General features: G+C 45.2%; 1 protein-coding gene and 1 pseudogene across 2 annotated transcripts in view; one reads left to right on the forward strand and one right to left on the reverse strand.

Annotated features, from left to right (window-relative positions):
- Window positions 1–8,653: 8,653 nt before the first annotated feature.
- Window positions 8,654–9,325, reverse strand: LOC311622114 (peptidyl-prolyl cis-trans isomerase A-like; annotated as a pseudogene). The gene has a single exon. The product of its transcript is annotated as a peptidyl-prolyl cis-trans isomerase A-like (transcript).
- Window positions 9,326–18,101: 8,776 nt separating this feature from the next.
- ABCA3 (ATP binding cassette subfamily A member 3) overlaps window positions 18,102–23,761 on the forward strand; it is a 49,163-nt gene continuing 43,503 nt past the window's right edge. Inside the window, exon 1 of the mRNA XM_084882264.1 lies at window positions 18,102–18,294. The gene's annotated coding sequence lies outside the window, so the exon portion shown is untranslated. The remainder of the gene's footprint in view (window positions 18,295–23,761) is intronic.

The raw sequence follows: 23,761 nt of genomic DNA on the forward strand, positions 1-23,761 counted from the left end.
CCACCTTAGGGCAGGGTGGGGGGAAGAATCTGAAAAGTTCACCGAGTCCATCCTAAACACAGGAGAAAGAACATGATAATCTTAATTTTTAAAATGAGTTGCTAGTGCCGAAACCGGTTTGGCTCAGTGGATAGAGCTTCGGCCTGTGGACTGAAGGATCCCAGGTTCAGTTCCGGTCAAGGGCACGTACCTTGGTTGCAGGCACATCCCCAGTGGGGGGTGTGCAGGAGGCAGCTGATCGATGTTTCTCTCTCATCGATGTTTCTGACTCTCTCTCTCTTTCCCTTCCTCTCTGTAAAAAAAATAAAATAAAATAAAATAAAATAAATATATATACATATATATATATATGTGTGTGTGTATATATATAATATATATATATATATATATATATATATATATATACACTTTTTTTTTAAATGAGTTGTTAGGATCAACCGAAGGACTTGTATGCATGCATATAAGCATAACCAATGGACACAAGACACTGGGGAGGGGGTTGTGTGAGGGCATGTGCTAGGGGGGTAGGGGAGACTGGGGGAAGGTCAAAGGGTGGGGAAAGGAGACGTATGTACTATTTGTAATACTTTAAGCAATACAAAAAAGGGTGGGAGGATAACCACCTCTATCTTTTCAAGTTGTGAGGATTAAATGTGACACACTATGTACAGCACTTGGCATACTGTAGACATTCAATAAATATTGCTTCCATAATAATAATAATAAGTTGTTGTAATACAGCTCAGGCAACTCCCTTCACCCAACAGTGCAGAGACAGGAGACTCTACCTCTGGAAATCGAGGGTTCGCAGGTGTTTACAAAGAACATAGGCAGAACCAAGGAGGACTGGCCTATTCTGCACAAACTAGCAGGGAGCCACGAGGCTGCATAATTCTGTCACAAATACTTGCTCCCCTAATGCCCTGCCTAGGGAGATGTTTCTGGAATTATCTTTCATGGAGGTCAACAATGAAGATGAGCCACCAATCAGGGGCTGAGCTGCCAGCCTAGAATTCCGGTCTGGTTCTGGTTCTTTGCAGGTTCCCCAAAGTACGTCCCCTGTGATGTGCAGGGAGAGTCCCAGCACCAGGCATCCCTCACTGGTGGCGGCAGATGGGGATGAGGAAGGAGATGAGGTCCCACAGTAGAGCCGAGAGCTGGAAAGTGGCCACATAAACTCCACTGATGAACTGGATGTGCCTGGCCTGGATGGATCTGTCTTTGGTTGCCAAGATGGAAAAAGAGTTAGGCGGAAAAGCTACACCGAAAAGCAAGTTGGTGCGTCCTGTAGAAAAGACAGTGTATGAGGAGAGAGGTAGCAGTTTAAGTAGAACTGCTCTCAGCAACCACCTTCCACAACAACAATTTGTAATTAAAACAAAAGGAGAGCCGGGACCGGTTTGGCTCAGTGGATAGAGCGTCGGCCTGTGGACTGAAAGGTCCCGGGTTCGATTCCGGTCAAGGGCATGTACCTTAGTTGCGGGCATATCCCCAGTAGGGGGTGTGCAGGAGGCAGCTGATCGATGATTCTCTCTCATCGATGTTTCTAACTCTCTATCCCTCTCTCTTCCTCTCTGTAAAAAATCAATAAAATATATTTAAAAAAAAAAATAAAAAAATAAAAAAATAAAACAAAAGGAGAGCCGAAACCGGTTTGGCTCAGTGGTAGAGCATCGGTCTGCGGACTGAAAGGTCCCGGGTTCGATTCCAGTCAAGGGTATGTACCTTGGTTGCGGGCACATCCCTGGTGGGGGGTGTGCAGGAGGCAGCTGGTCGATGTTTATCTCTCATCGACATTTCTAGCTCTCTATCTCCCTCCCTTCCTCTCTGTAAAAAATCAATAAAATATATTAAAAAAAGAAAAATAAAATAAAATAAATAAAACAAAGGGAGAAATAGGTGGGGAAGGGAGGAGCACTGCAGGTGGAGAGAGGAGGTGCACATGCTCATACAGGATACTCTCGGAGGTCTCCATGGTTGATGGAGGGTGGGGGTGGCTGAATACCATCACTGAAGCCCTGGCACCAGAAAGCAGCTTGAAGAGAACATTGTTCATCAGTGCTAGTGCCAGGGCAGGTGAAGGGTGCACCCGGCTGTCGAACGGCGCTGTCACTGTGGTTTGGTTCTTCCGCCACTAGGTCGTTCTGAGCAAAGCTCTCAGGCTCCTCTCCTGCCTCTCTCAGCGGGAATACCTCCACTGAACCTAAAGGGGAGCAGAACATCTATGTAGCTTCACCCCAGGCCCAGAGGGAGGAGCAGGGAGGACTTGCCATGGCCACTCCCACCCCCAACCCCTGCTCCTCCTCGGTGTCTCAGCATCAATCCTCACCCACATTCCAAAGTGGGCTCCTCCTGACAAGGCTTGCCCTCAGTTCCAGCGGTCCCATTTGCCCGCCGGGCCGCCTCCTGCCTGAATCTCATGACCCTGGGACCTCAATAAAGTTTGACTGGAGCAATAAAAACAAAAACAAAACAGTCTCATCTAGACCCCTTTTAAGATTTGTTCAGCTCTGTCTACACTCCTCCAGGGACTTTTCAGCCCTAATGGAGCTCCTTGCCTTCTGTCTAGCCCCTTCAGTCTCCGTGTGAGAAGACACATCTGATCACATTGCACTCCACTGAATAAATTCAAATGAGTCCTGCTGTTCTTGAGATAAAGCCAAATGCCTGCACATATCCTACAGCGCCCAATTGCTATCCAGCTGAGCTTCCTGTCTTTAAGGTCTAGCCATGCTGAAGGACTCATGTTCCCCATGCCTGCAAATGCTCTTCTTGAGGCTTGGAATGTTCTTCCCATTCTATGGGTCAATTTCTCTTCATATCTCAGGCTCTTACTCTGAAGCCTCCTCTGACTCTCCATGGCTGAGATGTGTCTATGCGATATCATAGCACTTCAATCATCATCATTATGGTCAATTCGCATTGTAACAATTGTCACGTATCTATATGACTTCTGGGCTAGTAATAATAATGTTCATGGCTGGTAATAATAATGTTCATCACTGTACTTCCAGCACCCGGGGCCATGATGCATCTTACATTCTGGAATCGTTAGCGCTGGCAGGGACCTTCAATCATAGCAACGACAATAATGATAATCATACCACTGACTGAAGGCTCACTGAGTGCCACCTGAGCAAGTCCCTTGATAGACATTCCCTCATGGAATCCTTGTGATTTATTTAATATTCTCTTCATTTGCATATAAAGAAACGGAAGCTTGGCGAGGTGAGCTGATATCTTTATTACAAAGCATAATTGCATAATGTTAAAAATCAAATAATTATACAAGCTTTATAATGAGAAACGGTAGTGCCCTGGCTTACTCCTCAGCATCCCAGTGCCGGCTCACCAGAGGCAACCACTTTCCAATCTTTTAGCTGGTGTTTCTCCAGATGGCTAGCTATAATAGAGAGCACATTTATCTAGTGACAGCCTTTCGTGGAAGCAAGGATTTTGTTCTCCATGACTATTCCTGCCCCTATAGCCTTCCCCTCCCCTCCCCTCTTTCTTCTCTCTCCCTCCTAGAGTTATATCACAAATTTGGTTTATTCAATGGTCAGTTTTGACATTATTATGACTAAGTAAAAATTTTTCACAGCTGAGCCAAGTAGTATATCATGATATACATTATATACAATGTCATACATTATATACAGTGTCATACCCATAACTCTGTCCAGAGTTAATATCCTCTTTTTTTTCTCATTTGTTTAGTTTTCTCTTCATTTATCACCAAGTCACTCAGAAACTCCCTTGATAGAAGTACAAATCTCCTCTCAATACACTCAAATATATCAGAAAATTTACCAGTTTCATTTTTGGATATGCTTTAGTCCCTAGAAAGACACAACTTGGTCCCATTTTTAGGAACCCTCCCTTTCCTGTCACTTGGGTTTGAAAGATATTTTTCCCCCCTGAGACTTCTGGCTATTCAGTCTGATTTCAGGGAGTACCGCATGCCCTGAAACCACATGGTGAGACTACAAGGAATCATGGGCCTGTTTCATGCCCCATTCTCCTGGGCCTCGTATTTACCCAGGATCTCCAGAGGAATCTGTTCCTCAACCACAGCATATCTGTTCTAAAATTTGGAGAAATAAAGATGGAGCAATAGTTTGACTGTATGTTTTTAGAGCCAGTCACAAAGGGACACTTTCCATGTTTGTTCTGAAGTTGAGTGACGTGAGACTAACTATGATTGCCAGAGGCACCAGGATCTGTATCAATAGATCATGATCCAGTTGCACCAAGAATATGCAACCTTTTTCAGCATGGCATAGAACTGTTGGCAGAGAAGACTACAATTTTTAAAAGAAGGAGATATTCCATTAACATGGTCACAGATAGAAGCTGACTGGAAGTGAAGTGGCCCCTGGGTTCATGCCCAACTGTGTTCTCTCATAATTGTCTGACATTTTAATTTTGTTCAAAATTGGATTCACGTTAAAATTTTTTGACCCAATGATTTGATTGACACTTGATGACAGAAAAAGAAGGGGAAAATTGGAAAGAGTCTAAACAGATACCAAATGTAAACATGGTACAATTATTATTATTTTTTTTTACCTACCAGATTGGCAAAAATGTTAAGTTGATGAGGATGTGAAGAAAATACCACTGTTTTAATTTGGTATAAGAAAACAAATTAGCGGTATGAATACAATTTAATTTACTATTCACATAGTCCTCAACCTAGAAATTCCACTTCCGGTAATGTATCCTACAGGTATACTTGTATAACTATGCGAGGCCCATGCACAGGATGTCCCTACTGCACTGATGGTAAATGGCAAGTATGTAGTCGAGTGCACTGAGAATTCAAGATCAAGAGTTGTGCCTGGGGTCGGGCCTGCATTACCACCATTTGTCCACCATCCAGAACTGAAATATCATTGCTGACATGTACACATAAGAAACTGTTTGACATTGAGATTGGGTCTCAAAAGAACTGTTGGCCCAGAAAGAAACTCACTGCAGACTGATTCAGTTGCCTTTCAGCCTAACCATTATTGCTCGTCTCATTTTCAGTTCTTATAAATGTAGTTCCAGTAGGACATGATCTCACTCACCTAGGGGAAACGTGAACAACATAGACTGATGAACAAGCACAGGCCCAGAGACAAGGAGCCATGGGTCAGACTGTTGGACCTCAGAGGGAGGGTGGGGATAAAGGGGAGAGATCAACCAAAGGACTTGTGTGCATACATATGAGCCTGACCAGTGGTCAAGGACAATAGAGGGGTGGGGTGGGGTGAGGGATTAGAATGGGGGTTGAGGACAAATATGTGATACCTTAATCAATAAAGAAATTTAAAAAAAATGAGTTATGTCTGGGGTGGGAGACTCTAGAGGTTAGCACCACATGTTCCTCCTCAGCTTCTCTGTGGCACTGTATGAGCTGGGACAGGAAGGGGGTCCTCCAAGCCAGTGTTCCTTGTGCGTGACTTGACCACCCGCAAGCCTTTGTGGTGGTTGAATTTGAGTGAGGCATTCCTAAGTTTCTGACCAAGTATCAACTAATCCATGAACTTTTCTTAGTCCCCATTTGCTACATTTGACACAATGGAGGCTACATATGCCTTAAGTATTCATCAAAGGGCACTGCTATTGCCCGGCCGATGTGGCTCAGTGAACCAGGAGGCCACGGGTTTGATTCCCAGTCAGGGTTTTGGTCTTGATCCCCAGTTGGGGGCATGCAGGAGGCAGACAATCAATGATTCTCTCTCATCACTGATGTTTCTTTCACTCCCTTTCCCTTCCTCTTTGAAATTATGGGGGGGGGGGATTATTTTAATTATTGACTTGTCTGGGAAGACTGCAGAACTGCCTTCAAAAGCAAAGCGTGGCCAAGTGGAGGCTGGATAGAGCCTTGCTGGGGGCTGCAGTAGTCTCCTGCAAAGGGCAGATGGCTGGCCTAGGTTAATGCCTTTTCCAACTCAGAGGCTCCATAGATGACAGCTTCCCCTTTAATATGTGACTCAAGATAATGAAACAATGAAATTAACTTCTTTATTAACCCATGAAAATCAGTCTCGTTATTTTACAGTATTACTTTTAGAAAGCTAAATTAAGACCACAATACTCTTTTCAACATTGAAAATATTACAGGTTGGGGAGGGTGGGTATGTATGGGAGGGGGGGCAATGGTAAAATATGTACACAGATAATAATTTAATAAAAAAATACTACAGGTTGTCCCTATATTTCATAAGGATATATTTTTAAAAATTTTTAAATTCCAGGTGGTACAGTATATGATCTGTTTCAAATGAAAGATGAAAAAAAAAAGATTAAATATGCCTTTTGGCTAGTAGATTTAGTGTGTGTGTGTTTTTTAAATATATTTTATTGATTTTTTTTTTTAACAGAGAGGAAGGGAGAGGGAGAGAGAGTTAGAAAACATCGATGAGAGAGAAACATCAATCAGCTGCCTCCTGCACACCCTTCACTGAGGATGTGCCCGCAACCAAGGCACATGCCCTTGCCCAGAATTGAACCTGGGACCCTTGAATCCAAAGGCCGACGCTCTGTTCACTGAGCCAAACCAGTTAGGGCTAAATTTAGGTGTTTTTTTTTGTGTTTTTTTTTTTAATTGTTTCTTCTTCCTGGTAGGAGGAATGGACAAGATCTTTGCTGTGATCTTTTTTTTGATACTTTCTTCCACTGCATTAATCCTGGTAAAAAAGAAATACACCAAATTTTGCCTTTGAACCACAACAGAGAGCATGGTACTGCTGAAATGGAATACAGCCGGTATTTATGCCTAAAATCTGCATATTTTTTCTTAAGCCTTTGTTAAAGGTTGATATATACTTCTTGACAGAACAATAGCATGATTTCAAGAATTAAACCAAAACTGCTTTCTTACATGCATTAGAAATATTTGCTCACCCCTGTGTTTGGGTGGATTGGCAGGCCAGACTATATTGAGAAGATCCTTGAATAAAAACATTTAATTCAGTTAACAGGAACTCTGCTAATCAGGGGGTGAGAATGGACAGAGGGAAGCTTGATGACTTGGAATCTGTCAATCTACTATCCCTAAACCAAACAAAAAACAAAAAGAAATCAAATTCTCAAAATGGCAAAACATTTCATTTTGTAGGGGGTGTGCAAGAGGCAGCTGATCGATGACTCTCTCTCATCGATGTTTCTAACTCTTTTTCCCTCTCCCTTCCTCTCTGTAAAATATCAATAAAACATATTTTTTAAAAAAGATATATCCGTTGTTGGCAGCAAACTGTTAATAACTCAAGAAACAAATTTTTATTCATAGTCATTGGGTTAGTTATTCTACTTCTGGGTATTTGCCACAACAAAATAATCCAGTCCTTTTTGACTCATTTTCCCCTTCAGTACAGTTCTGTCGAAGACGATGTGTTTGTTATCTATTGCTGCTACTATTCCAAAATTTAGCCGCATAAAACAATACTAGACATTTATTATCTTACATAGTTTCTGTGATTCAGGAATTTGGCAGTGGTTTGGTTGACTGGTTCTTTCTCAGGGTCTCTCTCCAGGCTGCAGTGGCGCTATTGGCCAGGGCTGTAGTCCTCGGGAGGCTTGACTAGGGCAGAAGGCTGCAAGTACTGCCAAGGTGGCGCCCTCCCCTGGCTGTGGGCTGGAGCAGTGGTGTGTTAGCTGGTTTAATGGCTAGCTCTCTAAGTGTAGTTCTAACAAAGATGTTGGTTGATGTTTTAATGAACAATAATCGAGATAAAAGTGAAACAACAGAGATGGATGTCAGAACTTGATTTGTCAATGAGGTGAGCAACATTTTTGTCGAATTGAGTAAGAGTAATACTTGTTTAATACTGAAAGAATATTTCCTCACATTTCTGTGTTATGCCCCGTCAGTGGCTCAGTGGTTGAATAAGGAGGTCAGGGTTTGATTCTGGTCAAGCACATGCCTGGGTTTTGGGCTCAATCCCCAGTGTGTGGGGTGGGCAGGAGGCAGTCAATGATTCTCTCTCATTATTTTTTTTTCTCTCTCCCTAACTCTTTCTCTGAAATTAAAAAGAAAATTTTTTTAATGAATTCAAATTTCTGTGCTATTCTATGCCCAGTCAGTGTGACTCAGTGGTTGAACCAAGAGGTCATGGTTTGATTCCTGGTCAGGGCATTTGCCTGAGTTTGCGGACTTGATCCCCAGTATGGGGCGTGCAGCTGATCAATGATTCTCTCTCATTATTGACATCTCTCTCTCTCTCTCTCTCTCTCTCTCTCTCTCTCTCTCTCTCTCTCCCTTCCTCTTTAATATATATATATATATATATTTGTGTGTGGTTTTTTTGTTTTTGTTTTTTAAAGAATGTTGGTACACAAGTATTATCCCAGAGGTCTCTTAAACTAGCCTCATTTTTTTAACATTATTTTTTCTTTTTGCTGTTCCAATTGGGTGTTCTCTCCTACCTTGACTTCCATATTGTTGATTTAATCCTCTGCATCATCAATTCTGCTATTGATGCCTTCTAATGTATTCTTTATTTCAGTTATTATATTCTCCACTTCTGACTGGTTCTTTTTTTTTTTTTTTTTTTAATGGTTTCTATCTTTTTCTATCTTTCTGGTAAAATTCTCACTGTTTCACCCATTTGCACATTTTTTTTAACGGTTTAGTTTTTTATTTCATAATCATAAACTTAACTGCAATCTAGCTAGACTGGGAAGGGGTAAGGAAATGATGGAACCCAATGAACTGGCAAGAGCACATAGATTATGGAACATTCCAAGCAAATCGGGGTGAAGGGGTGCTCTCCTGAGCTACAGAAGGCATGGTCTGGTGAAGATAAAACACCAGTCAGATGTATCAGAGTTGTCCACAGTCAGCAATGGCGATCTTCTTGCTGGTCTTGCCATTCCTGGACCCAAAGCGCTCCATGGCCGTCACAATATCCATGCCTTCTCTCCTGGCCGAATACCACGTGCTTGCCATCCAACCGCTCGGTCTTGGCGGTGCAGATGAAACACTGGGAGCTGTTTGTGTTGGGCCCAGCATTCGCCATGGACAGGATGCCAGGGCCTGTGTGTTTCAGGATGAAGTTCTCATCCGCAAACTTCTCCCCATGGATGGACTTGCCGCCTGTGCCATTATGGCGTGTGAAGTCACCACCCTGGCACATAAATCCCGGAATAATTCTGTGAAAGCAAGAACCTTTATAACCAAATCCTTTCTCCCCAGTTGTCAGCGCACGGAAGTTCTCTGCTGTCTTTGGAACTTTGTCTGCAAACAGCTCGAAGGAGACGCAGCCCAAGGGCTCGCCATCGATGGCGATGCCGAAGAACACGGGTGGGTTTACCATGGCTGGTCACGGGCGGCTTCGGGGTGGCGGCATCTGCAAAGCCTATTTGCACATCTTTATAACCAGTATTTTACACTCTGTATGTGGTAGATTTCTTGTTTTCATTTTGTGTAGTTCTTTTTCTCATCTTGTTCTGTTCTTTCATTTGGACATGGTTCTCTCTTTTTTTAAAAAAAAATATTTTATTGATTTTTTTATAGAGAGGAAGGGAAAGAGATAGTTAGAAACATCAATGAGAGAGAGTCATCGATCAGCTGCCTCTTGCATGCCCTCCACTAGGGATGTACTCGCAACCAAGGTACATGCCCTTGACCGGAATCAAACCCGGGGCCCTTCAGCCCTCAGGCCGACGCTCTGTCCACTGAGCCAAACCGGTTTTGGCTGGACATGGTTCTTTATCTCCTCATTTTACCTGACTCTGTGTGTTTGTTTCTATGCATTAGGTAGACCTGCTATTGTCTCTCAGTCTTGGCCAAGTGGCCTCATATATTGTAGTAGAGAGGCCCATTGGTGCAGTCTCCTTGATCACCTGACGCAGGTATTCCAGGGGTGTCCTTTGTGTGGGTTGTGTGTGCCTTCTATTGTCGTTGAGCCTTAGTAGCTGTTGCCACATCAGTTGGTAGGATTGACCATCAGGCTGACTATCAGGGCTGGCTGTGACTACAGCAGACCAGCTGTCTTCAGGTGTGTTGTTTGTGGAGCTGGCTGGGCGGTGCTCTCATGTGGTCTGAAACTGGCCACCAGATGCGTTGAGTTCTGGAGCCTCTCGAAGGGATCTGAGTGGAGGCCAAGCTCAGTCACCATTTGCACCATTAATTTCTTGGTAGGAGCTACAACGTGATTTGTGATTGGTTGCTATTTATGCTGGCCTTGGAGGTGCTTGGGAGAGGCTATGCATTGAACTGAGGGATAGAGAGTAAGGAACTCGGCTTGAATCCTTTGGTGGTCACCATGATGTGAGCTGAAGCCAGACGCCCTTGTGCCAAGCTTGTGGTCACTTAGCTATAGCTGTGCTCCAAGCCAACACTGACCACGGGTTATGCCAGGCTTGGTGCCACCTGATGGAATTTACAATGCAAATTGAGACCAGTTCCCACTTGTACTGAGCTTGGGACTGCTTAGCAAGAGGTAGAGGGCACACCAAGGCCAGCACTGCTTGTTTGGGGTGTATGGACTTTTGAGAGATTTTAAGAAAGTCTGCAACTTTATGCCCTAGCTGGCTTTGCTCAGTGGATAGAGTGTCGGCCTGCGGATAGAAGGGCCTCAGGTTTGATTCCAGTCAAGGGCACATGCCTGAGTTTCGGGCTTAATCTGGAGGTGGGGGGTGGAGGGTAGGGGCTAGGGCATGCAGGAGGCAGCCAATCAATGATTCTCTCTCATCACTGATGTTGCTATTTCTCTCTCCCTCTGCCTTCCTCTCTGAAATCAATAAAAAAAATATTTTTAAAAAATTGTCTGCATGCTCTAACCAGTTTGGCTCAGTGGATAGAGCATTGGCCTACAGGCTGAAGGGTCCCAGGTTCGATTCCTGTCAAGGGCATGTACCTTGGTTACAAGCACATCCCTGGTAGGAGGTGTGCAGGAGGCAGCTGATCGATGTTTCTCTCTCATCGATGTCCCTTACTCTCTATCCCTCTCCCTTTCTCTCTGTAAAAAATCAATAAAATATATTTTAAAAAATAAAAAATAAAAAATGTCTGTAGCTTGAGCCAAGGCTCATATGGAAAAGCCACTGGAAGCAGCTCAGACAGGGCACATGAGTTGGGTCAGGCAAGGTCTCAGGGAATCAATCACCAGAGTGAGCCCAACAGTATTATTCAGGTTAATGGAGAACTCATATTTGATGTCTGCCTGCAAATGTAAGCTGGGTGAAGACAGGGGTCAACAAAGGAACAATGGCACCTGCCAGGGCTTCCATCCCCTGGGAGAGCTGTCCTGATCCCTGCCCCTCCAGCCCTTGCCTGAAGCTAATCAATCCAGTGCCTCCCTGTATGTTTGTGGTGCTTTCAAGCTGCTGCCCCTTCCCTGGAACTTACAGAGAACAAGTTTGTGAGAAGTGAGTTCCTATGTGGGCCTCTCCAGAGGAATGCGTGGGACTCCATCAGGCCTTAGTCTCACTCAGATTGCTGGTTTTCACAGCCAGATACCATGAGAACTCTCTTCCCAGACTGGGAAGTTGGGGGGGGGCCCTAGGAATGCTCACTCATCAGAGGGCACCGTCACAGCCAAGATATCCCCTGATCCTTATCCACCACACCTGTGTAGGACCTGGCCAATCCATGTGTCCTCCCCTCCTTCCAGTCTCATCCTGGCTTCTTCTTTATATTCTTAGTTAAAGGACTTCTGTTCAGCTACTCCTCAGGTGGTTCTCATTGATGGCTGCTCTACAATGTAGCTGTCACTTGGATGAGCACAGCATTTACCTGCTCTGCCCTCTTGGCTGGAAGCTCTGCAATATCTTTGTAGGTATCAACAGGCTGACTCTGAAATCCATATGAAATGGCAAAGGAACTAGAAAAGTCAAAACATTTTGAAAAAGGAACAAAACTGGAGGACTCCTAAACCTCGTTTCAAGAGTTCCTAAAACTCCACTAATGAAGACAATATGGTATTGCTGAAGCATAAGCAGGCAAACTGACCCATAGGCCAAATCCACTACCCAATTTTTATAGCCTATAAACTAAGAGTGATTTTGACAACTTTTAATGGTTGAAAGAACTCTCCATAGACCCTATTATTGAACATTGAACAGCTTTTGAAGTTAGCTTTTACAGTGCTTATATGTGAAACATACTGTGGTACAGTCATTTTGATGACAACCAGTGTTGTTTAAATCACAAGCAAGAGCAAGCTGCATTAAGCACCTCCCATGCTGTCAAAAGATAAAACAAGGAGTGAAATCTTCATTCCCACACAAATTTGCAGCAGATGTATATTCCAAGCTCAAATTATTGTTCCAGCATCATTTACTTTTTCAGACCTTGATTTAATTGCAAAGAAAATTTTCATATCTCAAAATCCATAAGGAGCCTCCACATAACCTTCAATTGGATGTGATTAATTTGTAATGTAATGATTTATTAAAAGGCAAATATAAAAGAGAAGAATATAACAGAATTCTGTCAATGCTTTTCAAACCATAAATACATTCAATCAATATCATATCTTCAAAGTGAAATACACAAAATCTCAGTATAGATCAGCATTACGAGTTGAATATTTACAATATTTACAACATCAATTTTGATGATAGGTAACACTTTGAACCCCACCTAACAAATATGTTGTCTCATAAAAAACAACTCCAGTTTTCTCATTAGATATATATTACAAAAAACTGTACTCAATTATTATATTGAATTTTAAAACTGAATCTTTATTGTTGAAAGTATGTTTCATTTTCCCCCCATTGACCTCCTCTATCCCATTCTCACCCCTCCCTGTTATATTGAATTTCACTAATAAAAATTCTGTGAAAACTTTGTCTCTTATATAACAAGTACCTATATGATATCCTCAATTTTGCCTGTTGACATGCAAAGCCTAAAATTTTGCCCTTTACAGAAAAAGTTTGCCCTTTATAGGAAATTTGCCAACCCTGGGCTAAAATTAGATCAAAGACACACAAATCAATGGAGCAGAAAAGAGAATCCAGAAGTAGACCTACACAAATATAGTCAATTTTTATTTTATTTTATTTTATTTTTAAAAAATATATTTTATTGATTTTTTTACAGAGAGGAAGAGAGAGGGATAGAGAGCTAGAAACATTGATCAGCTGCCTCCTGCACGCCCCCTACTGGGGATGTGCCCGCAACCAATGTACATGCCCTTGACTGGAATCGAACCTGGGACCCTTCAGTCCGCAGACCGACGCCCTATCCACTGAGCAAAACCGGTTCCAGCACAAATATAGTCAATTTTTAACAAAGGTGCAACTGAATGGGAAAAGATACCCTTTTAAACAAATGGTGGTGGGACAACTGGAATCCATAAATGATAAAAAAAACAACAACAACAACAACAACCCACTTTGATCTATAACTCAATCCATTACATGAAATTAATTCAAAACAGAGCATAGAACTCAATGCAAAATCAAACTATTAAATTTCTAGAAAAAAATATAGAACATCTCTGTGACCTTGGATTAAAAAAAGATTTCTTAGCTATGTTATCAAAGGCATAAAACATTATAGTTGGACTTCACCAAAATTAAAACCTTTTTCTCTGCTAAAGACTATTAATAGAATAAAAAGAAAAGCCACAGACTGGGAGAAAATATTTGCAAATCACTATTTGACAAAGGAGCCGTATCCAGATGTATAAAGCCCTCAAAACTCAAAGTAAGAAAACAACTCAATTTTTTTAATGAACTAAAAGAAAAATTTAAGATGTTTCACCAAAAAGAATACACGGTTGGCAAATAAGACTATGAAAAGATGTTAGTCATAAGAAAAAACACAAACTTAAATCTCAATAAAATACTACAACATAGCTACTAGAATGGCTGATCTTTACTGACAAAGATACACAGCAACTGGAACTGTTATACAGTATATTGGCAGTGACAATGCAAAATGGTACAGCTACTTGGGAAAATATTTTGGCAGTTTCTTATATTGCTAAACATATACTTCCATACCATCCAACAATCTCATCCCTACATTTTTACCTGAGAAAAGTGATAACTTTTATTTTCAAATGTAAAAAAATTTATTTTTACATGAGAACTTATACACAAATAATTACAGAAGTCTTTACTCACTATCTCCCCGAGACTGGAAACTGGGCTCTTGCTAAGTGCCACACACTTTTTAAAGTATTTTAAATGTTTTGATGCATCAAATCTTCACAACCCCCCTATGAAGTGGGCACTCTATGATGTCCATTTTACACAAGGAAACCAAGACACATAATGGCTAAGTAAGACATTAAAAGATTTAAGATTCAAGTTGAGGCTGTGTGGTCAGATTCAATAAAGGGCTTTAGCCACTACAATATGATGCCTCTCAATCACAGCATGAAGGAGTAAGTGTACAGCCATTGATTTAAAATTTATCCCCCAATTATATCACTGTTACTATGGAAACAATCAGAGGAGCCCTTTCTAAAACTGTGCATTGAATACTGGTAACTTGGACACTTCTGAACCCAAAACAAACAAACATATATTGGGATAGATAGGTAGATAGTATTTGTGTTCCTGCAAAAGAAATAGGAGATGACATATTGGTTTCATTTAAAAAGGCATATAGTGTGGATATGTATATATCTATAAATGTCTGACAACTATTGTAACAACTAGGTTTATTGCCTTTTGTAGAGCCATTAAATTTATGTGCCACCGTCCACTTTAACTTTTGTTATCCCCGTGGAGAAATGCCTTTGCCATGGCAACCCCAAGGAGTGTGCCATGCAATTCCTCAGCATATATTCGTGATATAGGAATGTGAGTAATTTACATACCAGAAAGTGTGAACAAGCCCAGGAACGTGAACACTGGGTTCCAGTCTCACCGGTAAGGTGTGACTTTGAACAAATTATGACCCTAACCTGGGCTTCCGTGTAGAGCACATGTGTCAAACACAAGGCCCGCGGGCCAAATCCAGCCCGCCAGGCCTTGCAATGTGGCCCGCACCGCGCTGTCATCACTGCACTCCGCTGTCAGTTTATGACATTGTCAGTTTATGACTGTTCAGTAAACCATTCGGCCCGCGATTTAGGCTGGATTTTAGATTTTGGCCCCTTCTCTGATTGAGTTCGACACCCCTAGTGTAGAGGGAAAAGACTAGATGGAGCATCTAGATTTGGCTTCGTTTTTTCAATAGTTGCTCTAAGCAGAAATTTGATTACGTTTTGATTGTTGTGGAACACCAAGTGTCCAGCCCATTGTGGGCAGTCGTTTCTGAACAGGAATCCAGAACCTGAACTCTGCACATAACAATCTTGCGTTGCCAGTGACCTTTACACCCTCCCGATCATGATTATGATAATTAATAATAATCACAGCCATGAAGTCAGAAAAGAAGCAGTCCAGAGATGGAAGACACTGACGTCGCCTTGCCATACTACGGTAGCAGACAGCAGCTGTGTGTCACTGTAGGTTGCCCAGGACCAAACCAGAGAGGGTCGGACCTGCATTACCACCACTTGTCCACCATCCAGAACTGAAATATCATTGCTGACATGTACACATAAGGAACTGTTTGACATTGCAATTGGGTCTCAAAAGAACTGTTGGCCCAGAAAGAAAATAATAATAATAATTATAATAGCAAGCACCCTGACATGATTAAGGGCAAAGATATAAAATTACTACTCTTTGCAATTGTCTATCTTGATCTGTGTGGTCATTCTTCTTCCAGTACCCCCACTCTCACCTTCCATCCAGGGGAAATTCTGTGTCAGTCAACTCTGGATTTGGTGATGCAGACCCAGGATCAGATTTAGAAAGGGCTGGAAAGTAACTGCAAGGTGTGACCAATCGAAATTGGAAATGGCAAAGTTTGGTTCTTGAAAGAAAAAAAAAATTGAGAGAGGAAGAGGCAGAGTAAAGAGAAGGACCAGCCAGACAGGTTCATAGAGTTTTCTGATTGACACTTTGGTTGGGAAGAGGGGGTGCAGTCTGCGAGGACTGATGGGGAAAGATGGTTTTTACTAGTAAGATGTTTACAGCACAATAATAACCCACTGCCCTACCTATCCCATAACTGCATTCAATTGTGTGGGTTCCCCCCACCCCGTATGCTCATTATCAAAAGCAGGCTATATAAGTCTCTAGTTGTACTCATATTATACTACCATTTTAAAAATATATATATTTTATTGATTTTTTTACAGAGAGGAAGGGAGAGGGACAGAGCTAGAAACATTGATGAGAAACATCAATCAGCTGCCTCGTGCACAATCCAGGCACATGCCCCTGACCGGAATCGAACCTGGGACCCTTCAGTCCACAGGCCGATGCTCTATTCACTGAGCCAAACCAGTTAGGGCTATACTACCATTTATTTGGCATTCACAGGTCAGGCATTGTAATAAGCACTTACACATTTTTTTTTAAATACCATTGAGTTTGGTATTATTACTATTATTGTTTTAATTTTAGGTATAAGAAATTGAGATTCAGAAAGGTAAAATGATATGCCTACTAGTTAAGGGGTCAGATTAAGATTTAAAACCAGGTCTTTGTGACTTTTTCATTCAACATATATTTACCAAGTGCCTCCTCTGTGCCAGGCATTCTAGTACCCTGGGATATAGCCATCAACTAGACAAAATGCCTTTCCTTATGGAGACCACCTTCCAGTAAGGGAGATAGAGGGAAGAAAAGCAAACAAATAAGTGAATACCACTTGAGATAATGAAAGGTGCTATGAAGAGAATCAAATGGGGGAGGGAAGGAATAAAGGGGGATGGCAGACATATGTAATACTATCAACAAATTTTTTTTTAAATTATTTTCTTTTTTAAAGAAAATCAAGTGAGGCATGGAGACAATCACTAACACATAGGGAGTCTTCGGGAGAATAAACCTGACTTAGGTCATTGCGGTTCACTGTCATCCGGAGGCTGCTGGGAGCAGACAGGAGCCGGCTGACCAGCAGGCGGCGCCCCAGGAGCTGGCCGGCCAGGTGTGGCCCAGCAGCCGCTCGTAGGAACTGCCCGAGGCCAGAAGGGAAGATGTCGGCTGTGCAGCCCACCTGCGATGTCCCCGCGGGGGTAGGGTGGGGGGGCGGGGGAATCGCCGGAGGATCCTGAGTCCTGGAGACCCAGACCCTGGAGGGCCAGGCCCTGGTGACAGTTGGCCGTGCCGTCCACACTCCAGCTCAGGCCGCCCTCGCCGGTCCACCCCCGCCAGAGACCCTCCAGGCCCCGTGACCCATCCAGGCCTCGGAACCTTCTCAGCCCCAGGCGCCCTTGCCCTCGTCCAGCCACCCTTCCTCACAGTTGGCCCCTGGTCCTGCCTCGGGACCCCATCGTTCGTGACTCCCACCCCACCTCGCTCCCCTTCAGTCCAGCCCGACCCAGTACCCTCCTCCCCAGTCTAGCTTCGGAATCCTCCTCGCCCAAGGGGACCCCGACGTGGCCTTGGCACCCCAACCTGGACTCCCCTGCCTGAGGTGATTCCGTGGCCTCCCCACCCCCCTATATTTTATTGACTTCTTACAGAGAGAACTAGAAACGTCGATGAGAGAGTAACATCGACCAGCTGTCTCTTGCTACCGGGGATGTGCCCGCAGCCCTTGACCGGAATCGAACCCGCGACCTTTCAGTCCGCAGACCAACACTCTACCACTGAGCCAAACCGGTTTCGGCACCTCCCCACCCTTTTGAACTGCGCCCTGTCACCGTGGTCACATCCCGGGATGCCGGCCTTCCTGGCGACCCCCTACGGCCGTTTTCCAGAAAGTTCCTGGCCCTCCCAGGGCCTCACCCGCCCCAGCAGCCGCCAGCACCGGGCCGAACAGGGTCTCCGACCCCAAAAGAAGAGCTCGCCCACCAAAAGGGTGAGGCCGGCCGAGCTAGAGGTCCGTGAGGAAAAGGGGCACCGCACCCACCCAACAAAAGACAGTGCTGAAGGGGAAGTGGAAGGAAGCCAACGAAGGTCAAGGTTTCGGCACTGACTCCTTCAGCGGCTTCGCAGCCCCCAGGGATAAGCTGCTGGGGGTCCGAAACTTTGCCGGGCGGGACGTGTGCGCCCCCTGCTGGCCGCGGCCCGGCGAGCCAGGCACTGCGCAGGCGCGGGCGGGGCGGGGCGGGGCGGGGCACCCGCAGGGGCGGCCCAGGGCGCACGCGCGAGCCGGCCGGCGCGCCCCCTGCAGGCTCCCGAGCGCCCGGCCAGGTCGGTCCTGTGGCTGTTCGCTTGCGCTCCCTCCCCTGCGTGACGGCGTCCTCCGCGAGGCTGAGCGGAGCCGGGAGCCGAAGGAGTGGACCCCGCGCGAGGGCAGAGCGCCGGCCGCCGCATCCCCGGTGCCGAGGGTCGGTGAGTGCCGAGGGACCCGCCGCAAAGGCGCGCGCGGCTGCGGAGCCGCTCCCCGCCCCGGCCGCCCCCAGCCCCAGCCCCAGCCGCCCTGCCGCGGAGCCCCGCCGCCGCCCTGCACCGCCCCGCTCTGCCCGCGCCCACCCAGCAGGTGCATCTCCCTGCAGCGCCAGGCCGCCCTGACTCAGGCTTCCTCACCGCTCCAACCTCTCTGGGCGTGTCCCCATCCCTGCAGGCAGGTCGCTGAAGCCAGCTGGCCTCGGAGAAACCTAAACCTTCCCGGACATTAGAATAAATAGCTGCGAAACCCTTTGTGCCCAGCCCAGAGGAGACCCGTGGCCGCGTTCATCCAGCAGGCACTCAACACCTGTCTGGTGGAGTCCTGTCTGGCAGAGTCCTGTCTGGCAGAGTCCTGTCTGGCGGAGTCCTGCAGGGCCTCCGAGAATGCTGCTGGCTCATCTCTCGATGCAGAGCCCCAATGTGGGTGGTAATCCTTCTCCGTGCTGCACTCGCCTTCCTCCCACCCCCTCAGGTCCATTGAGGATCCAGGGGTCCGCTGTTGGTTGGTGATGGGAGTTGTGTGGGGGACAGCGGGAAGGGTACTCCTGGTCTAGGCAGAGAGGCCTCGACAACCCTAAGTACAACCATCTAGCGTCCGTGGTCAGTCCTGATTTGGTGTAATTTGTGTTTACACGGGTATGGGTCCTCACAGCACACGGTAAGCTTAACGAGGTCTCCTGCAGGAGGGTTTAGGGCCAGTGTGTATTTGTACGTGAATGCATGCCCTCTCCGCACTTCCTTGGACATGATCCAATGAAAGCTGTTGCCTTACAGGATTGTTTATGTTTGTCTGTCCCTTTGCCTCTCGAACTGTGGGCTCCTTGAAGGCCCTGATTGGCTCTTGTTTGGTCTTGCACGCCCAGCCCATAGCCAGTCCCTGGCACGTGCCAGGCCTGGAGGCTCAGACAAGGTTCAAGTGAAAAAGTCAATGCCCTTTTCTCCTGAGCAACGATGCCATTTGATTCCGTGTATTTGATGCTGCCGCCTTCTGTAACCTTGAAAGGATGAAGGCTGTTTTCCTTTAGGAAGTTTGCATCCCGGGAGATGTAAGAGAAAAAGAAAATGGGTAAAAATGGATGCCATGAGGATCCCCCCTCCCCCATCTTTTTAACTTCTTAGAGAATTAAAAATTAATAAACACTTGCTTATTCTATCTGACAAACGGGATGGCATCATTCCCTCTCTAAGATGCTCTACCGCCATTCTGATGAGACAGCCTTTTGGAACAAGAAAGGGTAGCTCAAGCTGTTTTTTTTTTAAAAGATGCTAGCCTCCCATGGGGCATTGCCAGGCAGTCTCACCTGGGAAGGCCCACGTAATACTCCTAGTTAACAGTTTCTTCTCCGGACCTGCTTCTTGAGATGGCAGTGGCCTCTTCTGCTATTGAGTCTGTTGAGGGGGGAAAGCATTCTAGAACTCCGAGGAAAATGTGGGCAAGGCTCTGTGAATGGTTGAAAGATTTCCTGGACATGGTCCCTGCCCTTGGGGACTTTAGGGTAGAGTTAAAGAGATGACTTATTCACAGGTAACTGGGACATAAGACAGGACAAGATAAGTGATACATGAGACATCCAGAAAAGCTGCTGAAGATGTCCAGAGGAGGAGGGATAGCTTTCAGCAAGAGCACAAGGTCTCAACACTGGCTGAATGTTACAATCCCTCGGGAAAGAGCCCCATGTCCAGAGCAGAGTCCAGAATCTCCAGGGATGGGCCTCAGACGTCAGTTTCTGTCTTAAAGCTCCTCCAAAAGATTCTGTTTTTCAGCCAAGATGCAGAACCCTTGAGCCAACGTTATCAGTGGCTGGTTGACAGAGGTGCTGGGACTGGACTGAGAAACAATAGGTGGGATTTCAGAGGGTGGAGACAGATATGGTGGATGGTATTCCGAGCAGACAAAACCCTAGAAGGCCCAGGCACCTGTGGGAAAGTGTAAGGCGTGTCAGTCCCTGTCCTGGGGGACTGGTGCAGGGTACGAATGGCTCAGAGTCCTTTGCCCGTTTGAAGAGATTTGGAGTCAACAGGCAGGTAGAACCATTGCAGGAGCTCACTAATGAGTTGCGCCTCGGTCCTCACAGAAGATCCATGTTACCTCTCCCTGGGGTTCCAGTCGCCCCATGACTCCATTTCCTCACCTAGAGAGGCAGGTGAGCTAGCAGGCCTGGGAATGGGGCCGAGGCTACGGCAGGGGTTAGAAAAGCAGGCAACACTTCCTTCTGTAAAAGAATATAAGTATGTATCCCCGTATATTTATTTATAAATTATAGCCAGACACTACTGTCATGAATATATGGACATAGAAATATATACAATCATAGAAGTTTTAAACTTTTTAAAAAAATATATATTTTATTGATTTTCTTACAGAGAGGAAGGGAGAGAGATAGAGAGCTAGAAACATCGATGAGAGAGAAACATCGACCAGCTGCCTCCTGCACACCCCCTACCGGGGATGTGCCCGCAACCAATGTACATGCCCTTGGCTGGAATCGAACCTGGGACCTTTCAGTCCGCAGACTGATGCTCTACCGCTGTGCCAAACCGGTTTTTGCTACAATCATAGAAGTTTTAAAGGGATGAGCAGCACAGATGTCATAGAACTCTCTCCCCATAACCTCCTTTGGGCTACATCTTTGGCAAAAACATACCCTACCAACTCCCGCCAGAAGCTTTAATGTAAACTCAGAGCCACGTGATCCTGAGGAGATGGCTGCCCCCAGCCCTGAACAGAGCTGGTGGTGGTGAGACCAGCACACTAGGTCTCCCCCTGCGCCTCCCAGTGCAAATGACCACAGCCTCAAACCCAGCCTGGAGGGTGTGGAGGGGTCTGAGCCTCCAGGATTTCTTCCCATCTCATTCACGCCAGGACCGCTTGTGTAAATACGTCATCATCTAAAAACTATTTTTTGTGCACTTCCTTGTGCAAAAGAATTTAAGTATGTATCCCCCATATATTATACTTATTTATAAATTATAGTCCTACACTACTGCACTGATATTATGGACATAGAAATATGCACAAATATAGGACTTTTAAAGGATGAGCAGGAAAGTGAACATGATTAAATTTTGTCAGTGTCCTAATGCTACAAAATCTTCCCTTTCTGGCTTATTCCCTGCCGTTTCCCTCACCATCACCGCACCAACATATGCTGTTTTTAAAAGAAACCATGTGATCAGGTCTACATCTCCTTTATAAAATGGTGAGATATAGGTTCCAGCCTTTGAAGGTCTGGCTCTGGTTCTGCGCCCTGTTTATTTCAGTTCCTGGTTCTTGTGGGATGTGATACCACGCCGCATGGAGACATGGGGACCATGCTATGATTCCAGTACCTGTTTTTCCATCCCACTCACCGGGCGTGCCAGGGCTCCTGGGTTTGGGCTGATAAACGTTCCTGGGCTATCGGAGAAGCTGGCAATCTAGTTCCTAAAGCTCTTGGTGTGCAAGAGTAGATGTTTGTGAGATGGTGCTCTTGCAGCATCCTTGGCCACACAATCACACCTCTTCCTTCGAGGCACTGATTGGAGTATGCTGGCTTGAAAGAAATGAGCTTGCTGACACATCGCTGCAGTCATTTGCCCTCGAAAAAAAAGAAAAGAAAAAGGTCTCCAGATTTGGAACTTTTCGTGAAAGAAAATGCAGATTCCCTCCTTAAGTTCTAAATCCCAAGATAATCACTGAACCCCTGTGTCATAAAAGATATTCGAAGGTATTCCTGAGTCACTACAAAGTATTATAATGGAGTGTGGTTTTTGTTTTTAATTGAATGCAACCATATCTTTTTTATTTTTTTTAAATATATTTTATTGATTTTTTTACAGAGAGGAAGGGAGAGGGATAGTCAGAAACATCGATGAGAGAGAAACATGGATCAGCTGCCTCCTGCACCACCCCCCTACTAGGGATGTGCCCGCAACCCAGGTACATGCCCTTGACCAGAATCGAACCTGGGATCCTTCAGTCCCCAGGCCGACGCTCTATCCACTGAGCCAAACTGGTTTCAGCCATATCTTTTTTTTTTTTTTTTTTTTTAATAATTCTTTATTGTTGAAAGTATTACATATGTCCCCTCCCCCCATTGACCCCCTCCAACCCATCCCTGCCCCCGCCCCCCAGGTCCTCACTGCCCCATTGTCTCTGTTCATGAGCCATGCATATATGCATACAAGGTCCTTCAACCATGCTATCTTGAAGTACATAAACTCCAACATATCTTCGAGGCTTCAAGTAAACTAGTGGGAAGGGCCTACCACCACCCCCATATCACAGAACCTCTCCTCCATCAGGGTGCCCATGGCTGCTGACATACAGGCCAACAAGGGTGCCAGGGTCCATCCATGTATTAAATATTAGTAAAGTTGCCCAGGTGGTGTGGCTCAGTGATTGAGCACTGACCCAGGAACCAAGAGATCACTGGTTGGATTCCTGGTCAGGGCACATGCCCGGGTTGTGGGCTCGATCCCCTGCAGAAGGCAGCCAACTGACGATGTTTCTCTCTCATCAATGTTTCTATCTCTCTATCTCTCTACCATCTTCTCTCTCTAAAAAATCAATAAAAATATTTTTAAAAAAATATTAGTAAAGCCAATTTTTCTCATTTCTAAAGAAAAATACTTATAAATAAAATTCCTCACCATTCCATGACTCCAGAAGATAATCTTGCTCACCACACTTGGAGACTAATAGTGGGTTCACTGGCAGGGACCATACTCAGTGAACGTGCCTGCTAGTTTTAGCCTGTTTTTGACAGTGTTTATTGTTATACTAGAGGTCCATTGCATGGATTCGTGCCCTGGTGGGTCCCTCCGCGTAGCTTGCAGGGATTGAGCCGAAACCGGCAGTCCAATGCTACCTGCCGCTCCTGCCTGCCACTCCTGCTCATGCTGGCCCTGCTGTGCCTGCCACCGCCATGGCTCAGTGGGCTTGCTGCCACTTTGCTGTGGTCTCCGGGGTGCAGTGGCCAGCCACGAGCCCTGTGTCTGGGGCCTTTTGGTCAGCTAAGCAGCATTGAGCACCTGCCCCCTGGTGGTCAGTATGTGCCACAGTTACTGGTCGACCAGTTGTTTGGTTGTTCGGTCGTTTGGTCGCATAGGCTTTTATATATATAGATGGGCATTTCATCTGAAGAATTCATTGAATTAGACATTTTCACATATTTCCTGTCCACTCCACCCCCAGAAAAGGATCATGTACTGGGTAAAAGATTAAGCAAAACAAAACACCCACAAGCAGCATTATTGCACATTTAGAGTCTCTCTCCCTCCATGCCCCATCCCAGCTCCCTTCTTGCCATAGCATCCAAGCCCTTGTTGGCTTTCCTTTCTGGCTTATTCCCTCCTGTTCCCCCACCATCACCACTCCAAACTACTTGCTGTTCCCCACACACACACTTTCATTTCTCTGTGATCTAAT

Source organism: Pipistrellus hanaki (genome assembly GCF_964339955.1).
Source record: "Pipistrellus hanaki genome assembly, chromosome: 4".
NCBI lineage: Eukaryota > Metazoa > Chordata > Mammalia > Chiroptera > Vespertilionidae > Pipistrellus > Pipistrellus hanaki.